A 24950-nucleotide genomic window follows, 5' to 3' on the forward strand; every position below is an offset into this window, starting at 1 on the left:
CAGCAAGGAGGTCTCGTGGAGGTCTCGTATAGCACTTGTACACCCCACTTACACAGCAGCCCATGCACCATCACCCCCACCTACACAGCAGCCAGACCCACTGTATTGGAAGACAGACAAAGACCTTGACACTGTCTTGACATTTATAATGAATAGTTGGTTGAAAGTTCTGATGTTCAATATTGTAAATAGTTAGATTTTTCAGTTTCTTATATGTATATAAATAGTTGGTTGAAAAAAACATATTTATAATAAATTGTTGGTTGAAAAAAAAAGCTTGAATGCTCAATTTGTATTTGTACACATCACATGAACCTTGGTATGTAATATGAAGTCATTATTCAATCCTAATGTATCTCAGTCCCTGCTGTGGTGAAAGTAGAGTGATAAACACCTATTTTACACAACATTTGAATTACATTTGTTTCATTTTAGACATGAATAACACATTTATATACAGTGTAATTCAAATATTTCACTACTTTTGTGATCCTCGGACTTTGGTAACCAAATCTAAAACACCAACACAATTCGATCACATGAGTAAATGTGTGTTTTCACAAGAGTTTTGAAGATTTTCCGAAAATCGGATGTCAAATGTTAAGCTTTTGAGCTACTTATCTCATCAAACAGTGCTCTAAGGTGAGTAATTTGCATATATAGCAAGACCAGAGATTGTCCTGAACATTTTGATATGTAACACATGGTGTGCCATGTTAGAAGAAATACATTTAAAAAGGTGATTTAAGAAAACATCTAAAGATCGAGAAAATACCCTTAGACTCCAGAGGGTTAATACCATTTTTCAAATATTTAATTTTTTAACATTTTGGATAAAATAGCCAATTGTACATCGAGGTGCCCAGATGTCCCTAGTGCCCACCTATCCGATTTGAACATGCTGATGTACAATGTGATGTAGTAGCCTAAAGCAGGTGTAAGACCATTGTGTTTGTATTGCGTTATTTGTATGCATAGTTTTCTATGCATTTTGAGGGTTTTGGGGGGTTTGACCCCCAAAAACATTTTCGAACCCTAGGGGCTGGCTCCCCCAAAATAATTAAATAACATAACCCTAACCTAACCCTAACCCTAAAACCGAAATAAAGTAACAAAAAAAGGTAACTAAGGCTGCGGCCACACGAGGACGAAAACGGCTAAACGCATAGGATTAACGCAAACGCAATCACAAACAAGCTTCCGTCCACACGCAATAGTTATCCGGATAGTGTCTGCCCACACGAGACCGCTCCGTTTAGCTCCAACCGCTGGAGAAGCTGCAGTACATATGCAGGAGCCTCTACGTGGCGCTGTAACTTCCTCCACAAAAGCAGCGAAGAAGCATGGTTGTCATGGTTGCCCTTCTGTTTATTCTCCGCGGTGGGGGCCGAGGGAACCGGGCAACGTTTTTCGCCAGTCAACGTGTATTAAAGTTTAAATCTTCCGGACAAAATTCTAAAAGTGCCGATCAAAGGTCTTCTTTGTTATTTATTGAGCTTTAAAACAAATGAATAACGACTCTATATATTATAATAATAAAATACACGGAGCCTCTCTTTTTCCTCCTTCTCTTCGGACAGCGTCAGTGTCTGTCTCATGCAGCAGCTGATCCAGTAATGAGTGACCCGGCCGACAGTAAAAAATAAACATATTTATAACTAGTTTAGGGAGTTTGAGAGGTAATTAAAATAGCTAAGGGTGATGATCTGACTTGAAGTGTGTGTTTTGCTGCAGCGGGTGAGCAGAGCTGCGTGTCTCCGTCCTGTCAGATTAGACTTCATTCGCGTTTAGGTCCATATCGAGAGAAAGATAAATAATCTGAATTCAGGGTGCAGTTTACTTTGATGCGAGGGTGAGCAGCAGAGGTGGGGAGAGGCGGGGCTATTGCCTCATCATTATTGCTGTAGATGTTGCACAAACAACTGTAGCATGGTCAATAGCGTCCGGAGCACGATAGCAACTCTGCGATCCGCCATTGTTGTTGTTGTTGGTGGCGAAACACTTCAGCAATGGCGCGGGGTAAGCGGAGGTGAGCAGAAGAGGTGGGGTTATTGCGCAATCACTATCAGTGATCTGAAAATGTTCGGATAGGGCAGGGGTCGGCAACCCGCGGCCCACGGGCCGCATGCGGCCCTTTAAGCCCTCTGCTCTGGCTCCCTTGAGTTTAGACAAAAATAAGAAGGAAATAAAATAAAAGTATTTGTAGGACTATTTATATTTTGTTGCATGGTTGAAAATGTTTCGTATCTTGTATTTTGAGGTGATACTGTGACACATAAATAAAAAACAAAACGGTTTTAATTAGGTCAACTAAAATATGCGTCACATCCTGCTCTGGTCCCGCGCGAGCGCCTTTTCTTGGAGGCGAATAACCCCCGGCTCGATGAGCGAACTATGGATAAATCAAAGAAAAGTACCGGAGGAACACAGGATTTAATTCTGCGTGGACAGAGTTATCTGCTTTCACAGCAAACGATGCTGGTTTACCGGTATGTCTGATATGTAGAGAGAAGTTGTCAACGGTGGTGCAGCCTTTACGAGGGAGAGGAAGACAGCTGACGATCGTCAGTCAATGGGGTATGTAATTTATTTCAGAAAACACTTTGTTATATTCCATGGAATGCTCTTAACGTCCCGATAGCAATGAATATATTAAATGCTTTGACAATAAATGCATACAAAAAGTAATCTGTGGAAGCCGTAGCACGACCAATCATCTGCCTCAGCCCGGCTAAAATAACTGGATGGCCTACCTGCCTGTCAGCCTTCCATCTGTGCACAAACTTATCCCGTGCCCTCATTGGTCATGTGCGCGTTCGTGTGTGTTGGATGAGGGGCTCTGTGAGGAAGTCTGAAGGAAGAGGTTGTGTATTTTCCGGTTGTGTATTTTCAAATTCTAGCGCACTCGAGCTGGTTTCTCCATTCTTACCTACCCTACCTTTAACTCTTTTTAGGGTGCAGCTATATGTTTTATTTATTTCAAAGTGGGCCCATTTTAATAATATTTGTTTTCCCTTCAAATGTGCAGAGGACTCCCCAAGTGCTGTGTTTAATTTATTTTAAAGTAGGCCTGTGTATTATTTTTAATTGTCCTTATAAGAGTTCTTTGTTTCTTATTAGAGGTTAACAGTTTTATATCATGTAATAAATAGCATAATAAATGCAAAAAACTGTAGTTTTTGTCTGATATAACAATAAAAAACTATGAAATATGTGTTGCGGCTCCAGACAAAAAAATGTTTTGGAAAAATAAGCGAAATGGCTCTTTTGGTCAAAAAGGTTGCAGACCCCTGGGATAGGGCGTACACACGGAGCCGTTTGACCCCCCAGAGAGTTGCGTATGCCTTTCTATCCACCTTGGGACCCGTTATCGTTTCCTCAGTCGTTTAGTGCCGTATTCGGTCGTCCTCGTGTGGCCGAACGGTCTATATGACACTAAACAGTAACGCAAACGACCGAATTCGTCCTCGTGTGGCCGCAGCCTGTATCCACCAGAAACCCGAAAATCGCGGGGGACACATGCGTGTGTCCCGTTTCTCCATTTCTGGAAGTTGGCAACCCTACCGGTGACAGTACTCTTCAAAGGGTTCACGAAATATGACTACTACTCTTACTGTTTAACATTTTGGGTTACTTCATGTTACTTCATGTTAAGATTCTATCTATATGGCGCTGATCTTAGCTATCTCTTAGTGGAGGAAAACAATTGTGACATCACTTACTCTGGGATTTGTAGTCTTTCTAGTTGTGTATTTTTCATAGTCTTATATTTCAACAGTTTTACGACAAACTGTGACTTTTTTGATATGGAAATTATTTTTAAGATTGACAAACATCATATGTGTAATTCATGGCACAATTCAAACGGGATCGAAAGATAATCTTTCTCTCTCCATTGACTTCATTACATTATTCTTACGAAATAAGGTCCCATGGACCGGAAGTAGATGGGCGTGACTTCGCCACTCTATATATATCTATGGGCACATGCTCCACGGCAGCAGGGGGCGCTACATTGGGAAGGCGGGAGGTTGAGCAGAGCATGGAACAGCCCTTGCCAGCCTGATGACAGCGGTGTTTCTAACGATCCAGCGATCTGGGTCAGTGTTTGAACAAGGTGAATTTAGCGATCACAACGAATGCAGCCGAGACACACATTGAGCCCAGAACACTAATGTTATTAGGGCTGTAAATATAATAAGCCTTTGTCTAAAATGAACAACATTGTAACTAAGGAGATTCAAATCACACAGCGATTCTGCACTCTTCATTGTCTTTCCTGCTATATTCAATGAGTGATTCAAATATTTGTTACCACAAGTTCTTAATAAAACTGACACTGTTGGACTCGGTACTAGTTGACTTCTACCAGAAATAAAATGAAGTACTTTACTGTGTACTTTGTAAGTAATCCTCTGTCAGAGTCCCCTCCATAGTAATGCATGTTTTCTGCTATCTTTGATGAGTGATACAAATAAAATGTTACCATTAGTTCTTAATGAAATTGATACTGTTTGACTTTGTATTACTTAGCCTACTACTTACAATACATTGAAGTACTTTGACGGTGTATTTTTTGAGAAATACTGTCAAAGTCCCCTGCTGAGAACAACATCAAGCCACTTCTGCTAAGTTTGATGAGGGAATAATTTTGTGTTGCCATTAGTTCTTCGTGAGATTGATCCTGTTGGACTCAGTACTAGTGAAACTACCCCACCAGTACTATGAAGTACTTATTGTGTACTTTTCCAGTAATCCTCTGTCAATGTTCCCTTCTGAGAACAAGAATGCATGTTTTTCTTTTAATAAGCGTTAAAAAACATTTCTTCCTGAGACTGATATTGTTGGACAGAGTATTTAAAGAGGATGGTAGACATGATATCAGCAATACTTCCAGTCAGTACTCCGGCAGCAGCATTTTTACACCTTGGAAAGTCTTTAGAGTCTGGCCTGGATAGCTAGTCTATCCTTCAGCAAAGTGACACACTCTGTCACATGGTTGCCCTCTTATGATGCTGCTGTCTTTTAATATTTAACTATTTCTCAGCCGCTAGTTCGTACCTCGCAGATTCTTCAGTCTCATCAGCCTCATCCTTCCATCAGTCCCAGTCAACGCCTCCAGCACACTTCCAGTGTCTGACTCCATATGATATTGTCCTGATGCTGTAAGGGTGATGCCCCATGATCACAACATGATCCCTCTAAAGTCTGAGCGCCAAGGACCTCATTATGTCTGTCATTAATGTTACATCACCCATTAAAACAATTTTCTTTCCTTTTTTCTCTTCTCTTAACGGAATAGTCCTGTCTTTAAGTATAATACAATGTAAAGTCCTTTTCCTGCACCATTTTAAGGCTTCAAAACAGGCATTTTTGTTTGGAGAAATGACACAATCAATGGCCCAGAATTGTACTTTATAAACTTTGAATCTTGTGGTTCTTGAAGAAATACAGACTAGTTAAGCCGGCCAGGTTATATATATATATATATATATATGCCTTTTTTGGAGCCCTTTTTTGCAATATTTATTCAAATGTCACTAGTTATTTTAAACAAACCACTATGTGAGGATAAGAAGCAACCATAAAACGCCCTTTATCAAGAGAGCCATTGAAGCCCATGAAGAATTTTTCTTTCCGCAAATCTTTTCAACTGCTGTATTAATAAAGCTGCCACGTGTTTTCAAATTCAAGTTAGGGCACTATCTGTGCAGAACATTACAAATATTCTTCATTTGCAGTATTTTAAAAGTGTTCAGAAAGACTGCATCAATTATATGCTATATATCTATATAATATCAATATTGTTATTAACTTCAACCAAAGTCAATTTAAATAGCAGGCAAAAGTGGGTTAATTGCCATGGATGTGGTGTTTGATATAGTTTACGTTCAATTTTAACTATTTTAGGCAGAACAATGTATATTGACGAAACCTTTTTTAATAATTTACTATAATTTAGAAAGGTTTTTGTGATAAATCATTTCAAAAGTAAACTTATTTTTCATTTTATATTTCAATTTGAAATGTTTGCACACAACATTATTAATTTATACATTTTTATAAACAATTTAAATTATGAATCCATTTATTTTATTGTATTTCCTTGAGGCTGGGGAAGATATCCACATGTGGTTCAACAGGTAATACAAGTAAGTATATGTACAACATGGAAAGGAAAATAAAATAAGTTTAATAGGATGTGGATTTATTTTCTCTCACCTTGTAATTCATTTCATTTCATTTCAAACCTTTATTTATACAGATAAATCCCATTGAGATCATTGATCTCTTTTTAAAGGGAGACCTGCTCAAGTAGTTCCACATGAAACATAAATAGAACAACAAAAGGACATCATACAGCATCATTTACATAATTATCCACATAAACAGGTACCAATAGCTACCGATGACTAGCATCCAACCGAGCTTTAAAAACATTTAGTGGCACCAGATTGTTCAGTTTACATTTAATATGCAGACTATTCCAAGACAGAGGAGCTGCGCATCTAAAAGCTGTCTTCCCTAAGACAGTCGTAGCAGTTGGCACATTTAATAAAACCACAGCATCTTTTATCACAACTAGACTACAAGGAAATAGTCCTACTTGGAGATTTTTAACTGGGAATGGTTAACTGCAGTGTCAGAGGATTTTAAAAACCTTTGTATCTCTTTAAATGTTACTCAGATTGTTGACAGTCCTACTCGCCCTAACATTAAGTCCCCTAATAAATCCTCCCTAATTGATCTCATTTTAACTAATGTTCCCCATAAATATTCTTCTGTGGGAGTATTTGCAAATCATCTGAGTGATCACAGAGTTGTAGCCACAATTAGGGACACTAAGGTCCAAAAGGTTAAACCTTGCATTATCATTAAGATAAGATGGACTTTTATTAATCCCGTGGGGAAATTCAGTAGTTCAAACAGCAACAGGGTGAGAGTGAAAAACAGGACAGCACAGATTCACACAGATTAATAAAATCAAAAATAAGATGAGCGATACAAATAATAATAATGAGAAACTATGAAATAAGAAATGAATACAACTAAAATGTAATTATCATATTATAATGTATTGTATTATTAAGTAATATCATACATTAAACCCATTCTAGCAGATGCCACATTGAATGGATGAACACATGTATGCATCAATAATTACAACAGAGTATTTCTAAATACAAGTTGTAAAAATACTTATATGTATTTAATATTAACCCTTTGGAGTTGACCGTCACGCCGCATAAAAACAACAGTCCGGACAACACTGCCGTGTGTTTCTGTCGAAAGTACTGGCTTGAAACTATATCCCAGTCTTTGTTTCATGCAAAAAGACCCAGTAAACACGGAGATACGATGATATAAAGTTAATACATTTCAAAAGTATGAAAAATGGAATCACATATTTGAATATCTTCGCCGTATTTCATCATTTTACGAAACGGAAAATACTGGAAACTGTAGATCCTGCTCAACAGGATGTATATGTGTATTTCTGTCGAAAGTACTGGCTTGAAACTATATGCCAGTCTTTGTTTCATGCAAAAATACCCAATAAACACGGACATACGATGATATAAAGTTAATACAGATATATTTCAGAAGTATGAATAATGGAAGCACATATTTTAATATCTTCGCCGTATTTTATCATTTTACGAAACGGAAAATACTGGAAACTGTAGATCCTGCTCAACAGGATGTATATGTGTATTTCTGTCGAAAGTACTGGCTTGAAACTATATGCCAGTCTTTGTTTCATGCAAAAAGACCCAATAAACACGGACATACGATGATATAAAGTTAATACAGATATATTTCAGAAGTATGAATAATGGAAGCACATATTTTAATATCTTCGCCGTATTTTATCATTTTACGAAACGGAAAATACTGGAAACTGTAGATTCTGCTCAACAGAATGTATTTACCAGGGAGGGGGTGAGATAATCAGGTAAACGGAGTGATACGAAACGAGACGAAGAGGGACGGCGGGAAATGGAGAGAGACGAAGATATACGAAGACAGGCGGCGGGAGACGAAGAGAGGCGGCGGGAGACGAAGAGAGGCGGCGGGAGACGAAGAGAGGCGGCGGGAGACTGCGATTGAAGTAAAGTGACAGACAAACATTGAGAATTTAGATATAGTTAGATTATTACATTACATTGCATTTAGCTGACGCTTTTATCCAAAGCGACTTACAATAAGTGCGTTCGACCAACAAAATACAAACTTGAAGAAAACAGAATCATATAAGTACATCAGGCTTCATAGAGCAAAAACATTTCAAGTGCTACTCAACTGGCTTTAGATAAGCCAGCCCTTTATTAGTATATAAGTGCTTTGTTAATAGTTCTATCGCTCGAAGTGGAGTCGAAAGAGATGAGTTTTCAGTCTGCGCCGGAAGGTGTGTAAGCTATCTGCTGTCCTGATGTCAATGGGGAGCTCATTCCACCATTTTGGAGCCAGGATAGCAAACCCACGTGTTTTTGCTGATGGGAACTTGGGTCTCCTTCGCAGCGATGGTGCAGCGAGCCGTTTGGTTGATGCAGAGCGGAGTGCACGTGCTGGGGTGTACGGTTTAACCATGTCCTGGATGTAGGAAGGGCCAGATCCATTCGCAGCATGGTACGCAAGTACCATTGTCTTGAAGTGGATTCTAGCAGTTATCGGAAGCCAGTGGAGGGAGCGGCGTGGTGTGGGAGAATTTAGGAAGGTTGAAGACCAGGCGAGCAGCTGCATTCTGGATGAGCTGCAGAGGTAGGATGGCACATGCAGGTAGACCAGCCAGGAGGGAGTTGCAGTAGTCTAGGCGTGAGATGACGAGAGCCTGGACCAGAACCTGCGTCACTTTCTGGGTCAGCTGGGGACGCATCCTCCTGATGTTGTAGATAGATTTAGAGTTTTGAATATTCAACTATGATGAAGAGAACTCTGAACGTGAGTCAAGCTTTAAGCTTGTTTTTTGACATGAAGGAGGAGGAACCTGTGATGTTGCCCTCTGTGTCCTAGTTGACAGAAACTGCTTTGAAGCATGGCACAGATAAAGACGGAAAAAACTGATTTTTGTACATAATGTGTATATATATATATATATATTTGTATTATATTTATAATAACACTTTTGCCTTATCAGAATGAAATCCCATGCTACCTCAATCAAACTTTCACATTATCATAGTGACATCCCATGTATATATTTCCAGCTTTTAATTGGTTTTGTTGTGTATGTTTGTGTTACCTATATGAAAAATAATATCATTTTCAAAATCTGTTTTTACGTGATTTTGGGTCCAAAATGTTCATATAGTAGAAGATCACTGCTCTAAACAAAGTCAAAATCCTACATCCAAACGAAATAAATATAATTAATTATGATGAATACGTTAAGTCTTGTTCATTGTTTTTCACTTTTATTAAATGTTTGATATTTCCGGTGGAAATGGTGGACTATCGGACATTCAAAATGCAGCATATCTTCACTCTTACACACATATATTCTCCTTTTACATACATACATTTTCACTCTTACACACATATATTCTCCTTTTACATACACACATTTTCACTCTCACACACGTATATATTTACACTCACACATTCATACATTTTGCACTCATATTATCATATTTCAATGCACACATTCATATATTGTCACTCACACATTCATGCGTTTTGTTCTCATATTCATATAATTTAATGCTCATATTTATATATGTTGCTCTCATGCGAAATCTACTAAAACAAAGTATGTCATGGTGGTCAGCTGTTAAACACAAAAGTGTATCTTAAGGGCTGTAAATATAATATATAATATGCAAACAAAAACCTACAGACTGGGGGATGGGAGATCACAGGAGTGCGGGGGGGGGGGGGGAGAGCTGTGGAATGTGACCCTTGGGAGAAATCCTCCACACATTCCGATGGCCAATTTGTTTTAAACAAAGAGTTCGCAACACAGGACAGCATAGGCAACATGGGGGGTGGGGGCTGGTGAACGGTCTGGTCAATGTTCACCAGCCCTAATCAAACCAAAAGAGAAAATGCAGATATAATTCTCTCTCTCGACTCGCTGGTATCTCGAGCTGAGCGCTCATTGGTGTTCATACTGCTCACAGGCTGGGCTGCTGTGTATATCTAGTGTATTCATACTGTACCCTAGGGCTGTGCAATTTAATCGATCTTGCGATATATATCGATATTTAGTTTTCCGAGAAAGTATCGATATTTCAGCCGCGGGTATCGATACATTAAGTCTGATAACTGTGTTCGTTATACTCGCATCCAGGAGAGAAGCTTTAAAAAGGAGACTAATTGAGTCTCTGAGAATGTTCAAATGTATACTTTAATTAATAAAAAGCGCGGTAATGTTACAAGCAGAAGATGGTTCAGTCAGAAAAACAGCTGTGTTCTGGCTCTCGTGAGCGAAGGGAAGAGAGCGAGCTCCACCTTTCCAGCTGTTAAATATCCTCTGCTGAATCCTCCCTGTGGGCCGGTTGGTGCTGCTGGAGATCGGCCCTCCACGTCTCCAATGTTCGTTGTTGCGCATTACAGAGGATTCAGACATTGCACATTAAATATATAACTAAACACGCCTTTTCTCCTCCTTATCTCTTTCATGACTTTTCATTTAATACATTTTAAACGCTGTTATCAATACTCCAAAAATACCTCACGGCTGGTATCATTTCCGGTAGTTCCGAATGTTGTCTCATGCTACCCACGTCTGTAAACAAACGTATTCAAATAAACTGTACCTTCATTTAATATTCAGCAATAATAATATCTCGACGTCTATAGTTGTAGTGTTGAAATCATTAGGTGTCGGTGTACAACACTCCGTGTCATATCGCTACTAAATTCACCTCTATAGGAAATTGTATATTAGCCATATGCTAAATGCTAACCGGAGATGAAGGATTTTCAGAATAAAAGCTCAACAACTGGTTGTGCACAACAACTTCTGGTTTTTCAGTATAAAACAGCATTTAAACTGACGGTATGTTTATGGTACTTTATGCCATCAAAACATTGATTTTAATTTCTAACAAGTCCCATTCAAATCCCCCGTGTTCCGCCACCTGCTGCACCTTTTAATTCTCCATTGTCCATTGTGATACTGCACTTTTTCAATAAATGAAACTAATTTTCTCACCACATCTTTTGATTCATTTTTTCCAGCATTTGCAAGCTGTAGACTCTCTGTCAGAGCCATATATTGTATAATTGATGCTTTCAGTTTTCAGTTGAATTAATTCAATCCAAGTCAATGGAACACTCACAAGATGTCACCAAAATCCCACTGTCCCTTTAAAATCTTTCAGAAAATGATATAAGTGTATCGAATTACATCGAATCGTATCGTTGGCTGAATATCGTGATATATATCGTATCGTTGGCTGAATATCGTGTATCGTATCGTGAGATTAGTGTATCGCCACAGCCCTACTGTACCCCTCATCACTGTTTATTCATCATTCAAACATTTACACCTTCCTTTTTTCCCGTCAAGAGGTTGAAAAGGATTGAGTCCTATGTTTCCAATTGGTTCCCAAATTTGAACATTGACCAGTGGCATAAGATCAGGAGCCGGGTAAATGAGAGACTGAGGAGCCCCCGAAAAACAGATCCCGAAATAGCTCGTCCTGGTTTCCGCAGCAGATAGGCCTACAGTATGGTGTCTGTTATGTCTGTTATTTTAAATAAAACGTTGAAAACTGAACTTGAAAATTGTTTCCTCTTTTTATTTTATTTATCATTTTCGGGACGGGGAGACGTGGGGAGACGTGTGTGATTAAAAATTAATTTGCAGAAATGTAAAGTGATCTACCTAAGTTCTATTCATATTCTTGACGGGAAGAGCCGTGTAAATGGGTGGCCATATATGCATTTGAAAAGCAATATAAATCACACAGTTATTATACAATAGGCTATAAAAGCACCATCGATAACCATTACCTTTATCCAATTCAAACTTCGGACGAGAAAAAAGGAAGGTGTACATGGTTGGGCTATACTGTATACATACAAAGGCCATTCAAGCTAGTTCTTCTGGAAATGTTCACATCAGGCCAGAGTCCTGCATCGGGTGACCTGCAAAAAAGGTGATTCGCGGGTGGTATTTTTTCAAACGCTTTTTTCCGGGTTCGGTTCTGGGTAAAACAAAGATGATGCGGGTCGGGTCGCGGGTATTGCATAATAAATATATTAAAATAATAATAATTTAGTTTAATGTTTAAATCCTCAGACTTCTCCCTCGCGGGACCGTGCATAATCATAACCTCTGCAGCGCATCAATCTGCTGCTGTGCACGTCACATTGCACTGCGTATCACAGTGCACTGAGATTTGTGACAAACTGTAAAGCATTAACCCATCACTGTACCCTGTATGCAAGGGCTGGTTTGCATTCACTAACTGTACGGAGGCTCAGTCACTGGTACATTTTTATATACAAAGCCATGTTAGGGAAACTTCCATCTTATATCTGCTCCCTGATCTCATGGAGAATTGTAAGTGGCTACTGCCTGAGATCGAATGCTGTGGTTTTATTAAATGTGCCAACTGCTAGGACTGTCTTAGGGAAGACAGCTTTTAGATGCGCAGCTCCTCTGTCTTGGAATAGTCTGCAAATTAAATGGAAACTGAACAATCTGGTGCCACTAAATGTTTTTAAAGCTCGGTTGGATGCTAGTCAATCAGAAGCTATTGGTACCTGTTTATGTGGATAATTTTGTAAATGATGCTGTATGATGTTCTTTTGTTGTTCTGTTTATGCTTTTATGTTTCATGTGGAACTACTTGAACAGGTCTCCCTTGGAAAAGAGATCAATGATCTCAATGGGATTTTATCTGTATAAATAAAGGTTTGAAATTAAATGAAATGACATTCGAAATGGCTGAGGTGAAGCTCTCTAGTGGAGAATACAGCATTTTCAATAACACTTCCTCAAGAGCGAAATCCAACATCTGGGAGGCTTTTGGTGTCATCCTAGATGGAGAAAGTAACCAACATCCCACGCTTTTTGAGACAAATATGCCACTGCATGTGTTAATAATTGCACGTTTTCACTACTCATATATAGGCTAGGCTATGCGGGTTCGGGTCGGGTTGCGGATCTTGTGCCGACGGGTCGGGTTGCGGAACTAATTGGCAATATGTGCGGGGTTCGGTATTGCACGTCGCGGGGCGGGAGCGGGTCTTGAAGATCAGACCCGTGCAGGACTCTGCATCAGGCACCTTCAAGTTAAACAATACTACAGTAAACAATTAACACAGTAGGCCTAAATTATGTGGATTAAACCACATTTATTTCGTTAAAAATAAACGAAATATGATTTTGTTTGAAGGCAAGGCAAGGCAAGTTTATTTATATAGCACTTTTCAACACAAGGCAATTCAAAGTGCTTTACAAAAAATGAAAGACATTAAGCATTTAAAAAGAAAAGCTAATAAAATAAACATTAAAAGGAAAAATACATGGATAAAAGTTACAGTGCAGTTTAAGATATGAATAGTTCAATTAAAAGAAGCGACAAAAATAAAAGTCTTCAGCCTGGATTTAAAAATAGTAAGAGTTGCAGCGGACCTGCAGGCTTCTGGGAGTTTGTTCCAGATATTTGGAGCATAATAACAGAACGCTGCTTTACCATGTTTAGTTTTGACTCTGGGGACAGAAAGCTGACCAGTCCCTGAAGACCTGAGAGATCTGGATGGTTCATAATTTAGCAGGAGGTCAGTAATGTATTTTGGGCCTAAACCATTCAGTGCTTTATAAACCAGCAGCAATATTTTTGAAATATATTCTTTGACACACAGGAAGCCAGTGTAAAGACTTCAGAACTGGAGTGATGTAATCCACTTTCTTAGTGTTAGTGAGGACTCGAGCAGCGGCGTTCTGAATCAGCTGCAGCTTTCTAATAGATTTTTTAGTGAGACCTGTGAAGACACCATTGCAGTAGTCAAGTCTACTGAAGATAAAGGCATGGACAAGTTTTTCCAAATCCTGCTGTGACATTAGTCTTTTAATCCTAGATATATTCTTTAGGTGATAGTAGGCTGATTTAGTAACTATTTTAATGTGACTGTTGAAACTCAGGTCAGAGTCCATGACTACACCTAGATGTCTGGCTTTATCTGTTGTTTTGAACATTGCACACTGAAGCTCAGCGCTAACTTTTATACGTTCTGACTTGGCTACAAAAACCATTACCTTAGTTTTATCTTTGTTTAATTGGAGAAAGTTCTGATACATCCAGTCATTGATTTGTTCAATGCACTTACTCGGTGTTTGAATTGGAGCATAGTCTCCTGGTGAAATTGTTACGTAAATGTGTGTGTCATCTGCATAGCTATGGTAACTTATTTTGTTGTTCTTCATTATCTGAGCCAGTGGTAGCATGTAGATGTTAAAGAGAAGAGGCCCCAAGATGGAGCCTTGAGGAACCCCACGTCATATTTGTCAACTCAGATGTGTATTTACCTATATAAACAAAGTTGTTTCTGTCCTATAAGTAGGATTCAAACCAATTTAGAACTGTTTCCGAAAGTCCCACCCAGTTGTCCAGTCGGTCTAGTAATATGCTGTGGTCAACAGTGTCAAACGCAGCACTGAGATCTAATACTACTAACACTGAAGTTCTGCCACTGTCTGTGTTTAAAGGGGAAAGGAAACACCAATTACAGTTATAATATTCCGGTAGTTTATTCATTTTACAATGGATATTGATCGTAATATTTATTGTATATGATATTACTCGCCAAAAGAAAATTAATTATCCGCCGGCCGGGTGGGGAATTCCGGGACCAGGCCGCCGCCATTAGGGGAGTCCCAAATGGTGACGTCACTGGCTGTGTTTTCGCTCCACTGGAAGTCAACACAACGTAGCAGATATGGCAGCGATGGAGGAATTTTGCAATGAGATCGACGTTTTGAACGATGAATTTGACTATTCGTCGGGAGATGACATTGATGTGGAAGCATCTACAGTTACCAGGCATCCCATGGCCTATGCTTATGAACCGATTCGGTCGAATAGAGTGGCATACGATCCGGAATAAAACAATTAAAAAAACACAATGCTAACAGTGAGCCTCTGAATTAGCCCCGAGCGAAAATGCTAACCTATTACTGCACCGAAAATCACTCCTAGCTCCCTTATTACTTATCCTAGCCGCACATCCAACACATCGTTTATGATCGCAAGGAGACACAGAATCTAACGGTGCCCACCTCAACACTGAAAGATACAAACTCGCGAGGTTATCCACAAAAACGTACATCAAAACAAGTGGCGCTAGGTACTAACATACGCCAGGCTAACGGCTTACCTTCCTCATTGTCTGGTCTAAACTGGTCTTCAATGGCATTACAACGATAAAAACGATGATGTAGTTAATCCATAGGTTAATATCCAATGGGGCTGTGTCCCCTTTGAAATGTTCTGATAATCTATAAGCAATACAACTGCAATTCCGTTATCTGCTGTCCGCTCTGTGCTCCGTGCGCTCTGGGTCCTGCAATACCATCCATCAATAGCAATACTAGCCTTTTTAGGGCTGTTTTCGACAGATGAGCGTGTGTATGCCAGTTTAATTAGTTGAGCTATAGAACACCCCCAATTCTCTATTGTGCGTCATAATAATAGCTACCATTTAGTTTGGAAGCGATTGCGTTAATTAATAAGGTCACACTGTGTCAGTAAATACATGTGTGAGCTAGTAATCTGGTAGTGCTGCAATATTTACCTCTCTCTCGGCAGCTGAAGCAACTCGTTTGGTGGCTCGAACTTCACGTTTGTTGACACTGTCATTGTCTTGCGCGGCCGACGTGCTGGGACGGTCAGTGTTCCCGACTGCATACGTTGAGAAATCGAATATTGTGGGAACAGATCCTGGCTTCAAATCCAATGTTTTGTATTGAACCAGGCATCCAGACTGGACTTTGAGCAGCTTCTCATCCTTTAGTGGCAGCCTATGGAAATGTACTTCTTCCTTCTTTGTATAAAATCCATTTGTGCAGCCTGGGGCAATACAATAAACTCCTGACGACGACCGTTTTCTTGTAATGTAAACTACTGGTGCATTGCACGCCATGTTGTTTGTTATTGAGCTTTGGCCCAGGAAGCCGTACCCAGTCAGTGACGTCACTGGAAAAGTCCCGGAGCAATGGAAGCGCCCATGGTCATTAGGCACGTATTTCAAAAAGTAAATTCGCGTATCTCGATCGTTTACATTGGAAATAGACTAGATAAATACATTTCCTAATGGTAATATTGTCGCATGGAAAGCAGTTTGAAAAGTGTTTCCATTTCCCTTTAAATGGATGTCATTAAAGACCTTTACAAGAGCAGTCTCAGTGCTGTGGTTTGGACGAAAGCCTGACTGGAACACATCGAAACAGTTATTTAAATGCAAGAAATTACTGTTGAAAAACAACTTTTTCAATGATTTTACCTAGAAATGGGAGGTTTGATATGGGCCTGTAATTGTTCATTACTGAAGCATCTAGATTATTATTTTTTAAGAGTGATTTAATGACTACAGTTTGCAGGGCCTGTGGAAAAATACCTGAGTGAAGAGATTTGTTTACTATATGAAGTAGTTCTGAGGCCATGCAAGGCAAAACATCTTTGAAAAATCCTGTTGGAATAAAATCAAGGCAGCAGGAGGAGGATTTCAGAAGTTGTATAATGTCCTCTAGGTTTTTATCATTAATCTGATGGAATTGTGTCATGATGTCTGAATTGATGTTAAGTGGAAACAGATAACACATGTGCTGTTCCTGATGCAGAGGCACTGACTGCTTGTCTGATTTTCTGAATGTTGTCAGTGAAAAAGGAGGCAAAATCATTGCACGCCCTGGTGGATAGAAATTCAGAGGCTACTGACACTGGGGTGTTAGTTAGTCTGTCGACGGTAGCAAACAAGGCACGTGCGTTGTTTTTGTTTTTGGTAATGATGTCAGAGAAGAACGATTGTCGTGCGTTTTTCAATTCCAAATTATAAAGGCCAAGTCTCTCTTTATACATGTCAAAGTGAACCTGGAGATTTGTTTTTCGCCACCTGCGTTCAGCTTTTCGACATTCTCTTTTTTCTGTTTTCACGGTCATGGCCTTTCTCCATGGAGATACTTTCTTCCCAGTCACTTCCTTTACCTTAATTGGAGCAATGGCATCTATAACATTTTTAATTTTTGAATTAAAATGATCTACTAGCTCATTTACTGAGGTGTTAGCAGGGGCAAGTGTGGTAGAACAATTATGAGTAAACATTTCCCTAGTATTTTCAGTTAAATATCGCTTTGTGGTTACCTCTTTTTGAACATTTGTGTGAACAGAAATATAGCTCTCAAAGAAAACACAGGAATGATCAGAGAGTGCATCATCAGTCACCACAACCTTAGAGATATTCAGACCCTTTGAGATAATTAAGTCCAGAATGTGCCCCTTATTGTGCGTGGGCTCCGTCACATGCTGAGTCAGTCCATAGCTATCAAGAACACAAAACAGTTCTTTAGCTCCTCTGTCCTGGGGGTTGTCAACATGGATGTTAAAATCACCAACAATGACTAGACGGTCAAAGTCAATACACACTATAGACAGCAGTTCAGTAAAGTCATCAAAAAAGCTTGCACAGTATTTGGGTGGTCTATAGATATTTAGGAACAGAGATAGAGAGGAGCATTTCAGCTGAAGGGCCACATATTCAAAATAATCAAATTTTCCATACGATGTCTTCCTGCATTGAAGGGAATCATTGAACAGAATAGCAACTCCACCCCCTTTCTTATGCATTCTTTCCTGACTCATAAAACTAAAGTTGGGAGGGGTTGATTCGATAAGAACAACTGCACTGTTATTTTGTTCAATCCAAGTTTCTGTTAAAAACATAAAATTGAGATTGTGCTCAGTGATAAAATCATTGATTAAAAATGTTTTTCCATTCATGTTTTTTGTAACAAGCTGTGGCTGACATGGAATCACTGCTAAATTAGATAAACTCACACAAACGTTTGGGCGCTTCCTGTTTCTAAGATGATTCACCGCTCTTAATCTATTACCTATCAACACAGATATCGGCAAAGCTACTGGAAGGCAGGGCCCCGACATGTCCTGGAAATAGTTGAGAGTGCCATACGCCCTTGAGCCTGGACCCCACACATATCAGTGAGAGTTTGTTGTGTTTTGTACACACACATTCTTATCAGGCTTCGGAGACTGCAGATGCTTTCTTGAAGGGAGGGGAGGTGGTTGACGTAGGGATGGAGACGAGGGAGATGGTGCGGGGGTAGAGGACATGCTGCCAGGGTGGGGAGGTGGTTGACGTAGGTGCGGTGATGAAGACGGAGGAGATGGTGCGCGTCTCCACGGTGATTTTGGTGTGCGTCGTTGAGGAGCGGGGCTAAAGGACATGCTGCCAGCCCTGCGTATCGCCTTAGTTTGGTCTTTGAACTCCAGGAAGGAATCGGTGCCAACCCTCTGTATCTCCTTCATGTGTTCAACAATCTCCAGGAGGGTGGGCGAGGGTGAAAGGGTGAATGGAGTATCCTCAAAGGCGTTGACAGGGGGGTGGTGACGGGCGGTGGAGACTCCTCCGTGTGTCTCATATGTCTCCCATAATCAGAACATTCCTCAGGCGGGTGCAGTGATAATTATTCAGGGTTTTCTAAGCGATGTGTTGTGTCTTTCTCCTGTTTTGATTCCTCTTGCCGCTTGTCCTTGGCAGAGGGAACAGATTGATGACGCAGGCAGTTGAATATGTTAGAGATAAACAATTTCACTCCTGACTTGTTCAGGCAAACTCCATTTGCCTTGAAAAGATGTCTGCGGTCCCAGAAAAAGTTAAAATTGTCAATAAAATGAACAGAATGGTCAGTACAGACAGTTGAAAGCCAGGTGTTCAGTGCAAACAATCTGCTGAATCTCTCCACTCCTCTTCTGACTGGTGGTAGAGGGCCACTGATGAACACATCTGCATTTAGAGAACTGACAGTTTCCAACAAACATTTAAAGTCTTCTTTGAGCACTTCTGACTTGTTTCACAACATCATGTGTTCCAATGTGTAGTACAACATTCTTCACAGTCAGATGTTCAGCCCCAATATGCAGGATCTTCTCAGCCAAGTCAGAGACCACATCCTTGGGAGTACTTTGGTGTTGTTCTTATTACACAGACCTTTTACATCTCTTACAGCAGAGTCACCCACAATCAGAGTTTCAGGCCCAGTCGTTAGCTTTCCCTCTAGCCTTTTACTTTTAGAGTAGCTATTGGTCCTTACCCTGCTATGTGAAGAGGACGGGTTATCCAGGTCATCAGAAAGAGATCTCCGGCTCTCGGTCAGCGGAGCGTATCTGTTCTGGATTGGCACACTTGGTGGTTTAGGAGGATTGTTTGTAGTTCTCCCTTTAGCAGCTGTTCACGGCTGTTTCCTAGTAGGAACAGGGGTTGAAGAGGCGCTCTTCCTGGGTGATAACAATGCAGGCCAGCCGGTCGCATCACAGATTTCTGAGCACTGGGCTCTGCCTGTCATCCGTCCTCCCAAATCCCATGAAAATGATTTACTCTTAGGCTTTGCACCCAGAGAGTTCCAGGGAGGACTACCACTTGTATATTTATTACCCGGTATACAGCCCTCCTGTTCCTTGGAATCCTTGTAGCTGCTAACTAGCTGTGAGTTAGGATACCCTTTTTCATTATTTTGCAACACTGGTAAAGTGGTGTCATTCCCACGACATAGTCCATTCACTTCCACGTTAACTTCCAACCGTTGCATTTTCATTTCCAACACAGCCATCTTCTGTAGAAGTTTGTGGAAGTCATCTGTAGAGAACAGAGGCATTTTGCTACCAACTAGCTTAAGCTAAATAGCATGCAGTAGTCTACCAGGCTTTAGCTGTTGCTAGGACACGCTACTGTAAGACTGAGGTCGTCGTAAAAATGTTGAAATATGGCTGAAATCCTCTGTCTATTTACGAAGATGAACTGTCCCAGTGATAAGTTAATGTCCAGGAGCCGCTGCTCGAAGTTTTCAGAGAATAAGAATAGTAAAATCAGCATAAAAAGTAAGCAGAGGCAAGAGCAAGCAGAAAAGCGTCTGCACTGTAAGAAAGATAAGATGATAAAATGTCATCAGGCACCTTCAAGTTAAACAATCAGATGCACACCTTAATGTGCCGCCACCTCCGGACTCGGCTTGACTCGGTTTAAAGAATGCACAAATGTGTTTAATCGTTTATGGCAGATATGTACTAAGTAGCCTAAATACATTTGTTCCTGCTCAAGATTAGATTCAACTTTATTGTTATTGCACATATTGCAGGTAGGCCTACTGAGACAACTTAATGCAGTTTAGCTTCTAACCAGGTGCAACAAGCAGCGAAAAGTAATGTGCACAATACTACAGTAAACAATTAACACAGTCAATTATGTGGATTAAACCACATTTATTTAGTTAAAAAGAAACTAAATATGATTTTGTTTGAATGATTAAATGTAGGGTGAATTGCTCTAATGTGGGACATTTTTGCATTTCAGACTTCGGGAATATATTGCGATATGAAGCCGATAAAATAAATCAAAATCCAGTACCATTCCGAAATCCCCAGTAACATTAGACACTAATAATACAGTAAACTATTAACACTGTACATATTATTGTTTGCCCGTGGGATTAGGATGATCGGTAGTGAGAGCCGCTGCATTTTCCTCCGGTCGGATGTGATATAAAAACAAAGCGATTATGTTTGTTGTTGTGAACTCACGTGGATTAAATGTAGTGCATTCATTTCAACTCGCGAACATATGATACATTAAATGATCGTGAGGATGAAGATTGCAAATCGTTTGTTTGAGCCTGGATGCATTTCCTGAACTAAAAACATAGCGATGGTTTTGTACTTACGCCAACGTGAATTAAACATTATTTTGTTAAATAAAAACATGGTGATGTTTAGTAAATTATTACATGTCTCTTATTTAGCACAGAATATGATCCTATCCATGACATATGGATCTTAACAAATATCCGATATATATCAGATACCTGTAGATCAGCTGTTTATTTCACATGAGTTCCAGTGTGGCAGCTTTTCACGGCTCCCCCTGGTCGATCCATGATCCATTGCAGCTGGTTTCATTATAATTAAATGTATTTATCAAGGGGGCGTTTCAAGTCCTGCGGGGGGGTTTTCCTTTTCAGCAGGGGCCCACCCTGTGCCGATCACGGACCCGCACGGGTAGGGGTCTGAAATGAAGCGCTACATCTGTATATATATATTAGTGCTGTCAAAATTATCGCGTTAACGGCGGTAATACATTTTTTGAATTAATTGCGTTAAAATATTTAACGCATGTGCAGAATGGCCCGCCCCATACGTGCCACCAGTGGCAGCGCTGGGGTAGGCTACACCCATACCAAGAAATGGCTTAGCCCCACCATGAAAAATGATGTTAAAGTAAGCAAAATAAAGTCTGCCAACTCGCGGAGTAAATTGCACAGACAGCAGTTAGTAAGATTGATTTCAGTCGCCACGGTTTTGAAAACTTTTGTCACGTAGTGATCGTCTTCTCAATAGAACATCTTTGATAACGGCGTGGTGTTGTTGCAGGAAGTCCCGACGCAGAATACTTTTGCTGGAGTACAGGGCAGAGCCATATAATAGTAATAATATGGCTCTGGTACAGGGGTGCACATAACTGGTACGCAGGTTATGTGCGTAATCTGAAATGCGTACCGACGTACTTGTGAAGCTTTTCCAGAAGGCGGTTAGATCACCGGACGACAGAGTCGGTCTCCGTGTGCACAGACAGGGCTGCTGTTAACGTCGGTCTGTACAACGGAACGGTGCCAAAACTACGCCAACCGGCTGCGGAGGGAGACTCCCCCTTTCGCTGGAGCTGATCACAACGTTCACACTCTGTGGTCACGAAGTACTCCACTAGCCCCCCCCCTCCCTCTGTCGACTTTCCTGAAGTACTCCCCCGTTGATAGAAATCAACACGTAATGAATTAAGACCCCACGGTTTGATGATTGATAGGTGTGTGGGTTGTCTTTTATTTTGACATGCAGAAAAATGTTATAATAAACATAGATACTGTATGTTAAATTGATATATCCGCCTTCTTTCATTTATCTTTCCATTCCCACAACAATATACATAAATAAATGGCATATTTTGGACATAGTTCGAATGGTGATTAATCATGATTAATAAATTTTTAAGCTGTGATTAATCTGATTAAAAATTGTAATCGTTTGACAGCCCTAATATATATATATATATATATATATATGGCATATATGTGCCGGCCCCTGCGGAATATTACTGCCAAAAGTCACGTGAGTGAGTCACGTGACTTTTGGCAGTAATATTCCGCCATGAGAAGAAATGTGTGTACTTGTAAAACATATGCTGAATTTGTCTCTGAAACATGTGTTTGATAGATAACTTTTTTCTTTGCAAAACTAAATGCATTAGTTTGTAGATGGTGTTTTGTATTTGCAAACCACACTGTGTTTGTTAGTGAATTATGAGGCATTTGTAAAACCTGTTTAGTTTGTTTGTGGAGTTATGACAGGAAATTAGCTCCATAGTCAGGAATGTGACAATGTTAACAAGTATACATTTACTGTATAACACCTTATAAAAGTCAGAATATTAAATTGATTACTAAAATAGAGATTCATCTCTATTTTGTATAATTTTTAAGCAAACAAAACCCAACAAGGTTGATTTATACTGCACTTTTAATTGAAGGTATTGTTTTTACCTCTAGCCCTCTTTTAGAACTTTACATTGTGTTTTTTCCCTCAAATTCCTGATATTGAGTTGGATTATGAAGGATTCTCCAACACTATCAGTCTAACATCATCTCAGAATCATTGATAGCATGCTGACAAAAATAAGTATTTCACTATTTGAGGCTGTCAACTATTATTAGAAATGGACTAGAAAGTTTGATTCGATAGATGTCAAGACTTTGAAGAACGAGAAATCTTCATGGAGACAGATGTTACAGAAAGCAGATGCGGAAACTTCTTGAAAGACTTTGAAAGTGTCACTGTGCTGTACTGTACCATGTGCAATGTCCCATCACAGCGGGGGACATCTCGGCACAAAACTGCAAAACTGTTGTCAACGCTGGTGCATTATATATCAGATAATGGGAATCCTTTAAATAAACAAAAAGTCATTGTAAGACAACGTGCGTCAGAGCTGGTTACATTCTGCCTTTGTTTGGGACAGGTTGTGTCAAGATCTGTCTTTATTGTATTTTGTCTTTTTTGTTTCATGTTTTATTTTTGAAAGGTCTTCTCCTCCTGTCTTGACTGTTTCTGTCGGTGTTGTGTTTTGTCTTGTATAGATCTGTTTTTGGTTTTCTGTATGCGTTGTGTCTTGTCTTTAGATCTGTCTGTGGTTCCCTGTCGTTAGTTTCCCTGGTGTGTCTTATTACCCGATTGTGTGCACCTGGTGTCCCTGTGTTTTCTCCTCCCTCCTCACTTGTGTAATGACCTGGTCTTCGGTGAGTGTTCTGTTCTGTCTTAGTTTATATTTTAGCCTTGAAATAAAGGAAATATTTTTGACACTTTAATCTGCATTTGGGTCCTGCTTCCTGCATACACCGTAACAGGTTGGGTTGCTCTGCAGCGTTATGCTAAAGACCTACAATATAATTTAATTGGCTACCAATGTGACAAAAATAACAACCTGAAACTGTCTCAGTCAGAACAGAAATTCCCAGAGAACATCCTGTGAGACTCTCTAATGATTCAGTTTGCTCTTTGTCAAAGTTTTCAAAAACTTTCCCATGACAATGTAATAATGTCACAATTCATTTAAAGCCAGAACATTCAGTACACTTTCAGAAATGTAGAGAGAAGGGGCTGCTAACAAGGGCACTTCTAGTGTAGAGGCAATTATAATGATTGTTTTCCTTTAGCTTAATAGATGTATCACTTAATGCCAGGTAATGAAATAGAGTGGACTTTGACACTGAATAACAAATCCTAGTAACAGGGTTCGTTTTATTAAAGCTCCCCAATCTGCTACAGCAGGACCTTAATATATTTGCTTCATATGCTTCAGGCTTTAAACACAGTTTTGCATTACTTTCATGATTATTTTTCTCCAAATGAAACCACAAATACCTATTTCAAGTTAAAGCACAATCAATATGTTTTAAGTAACACTGGGCAGCAGTTTATAGTTGTTTGTTAGGGTGCACATGCACAGTTAAGTTGTGTGTTGTTTTTTTAAGATAGGGCTAGGGTTAGTCAATTACGACTCTACAGCCAAAATAAGCCAAATATAGGAGTCAGTTGTCTCTATCTTGATTATTCTTTAAATGAATGTAGGTGTGTTGCACATATTGAAGTGTTGGGTTAGCATGTTCGTTACTTTCTTTCCCTCATCAAATTCGGGATTTCCCCCCCCCCCCCCAAAACGAGGCAGAGGAGGGCCGCAGCATTATTGGCTGGAGGAGAAAGGAGGACGGATTTTTTTACATGTGCACAAGATGACAGAAATGTGAATAGTTTTTGGCAGTTAGAACCCATAGTGATATACAGTAGCAGCAAGGTAGTAGCCTTTAATACATATGACCGAGCTCAATTATTTTTCATCCGGAACACCCACACTGATCTCCGTTTGGACACAACTTTCATCCCTCCGGAGATTCTACGCAGCCCGGAGGCAATCGGTTTCACCGTCCCACCAGCGAGGTGCCGCCGGCGGCGGAAGGAGAGGAGACAGAAGCGGGGTAAGCGAGCTGGGCTAAGGGCTAGGCTCGCCAACACCAGGTCTCTAATCAACAAGATGGACGAGATCAGGGTGCACCCCACTGTGTGACGATCATCACAGAGTCCTGGCTGAACCACAACATCCCTGACGCCGCTATCGAGCTAGCCGGCTGCTCTATTCACAGAGCGAATCGCACGAAGGACTCC

The sequence above is a fragment of the Pseudochaenichthys georgianus genome, chromosome 22, assembly GCF_902827115.2.
Source record: "Pseudochaenichthys georgianus chromosome 22, fPseGeo1.2, whole genome shotgun sequence".
In the NCBI taxonomy this organism is placed as follows: Eukaryota; Metazoa; Chordata; class Actinopteri; order Perciformes; family Channichthyidae; genus Pseudochaenichthys; species Pseudochaenichthys georgianus.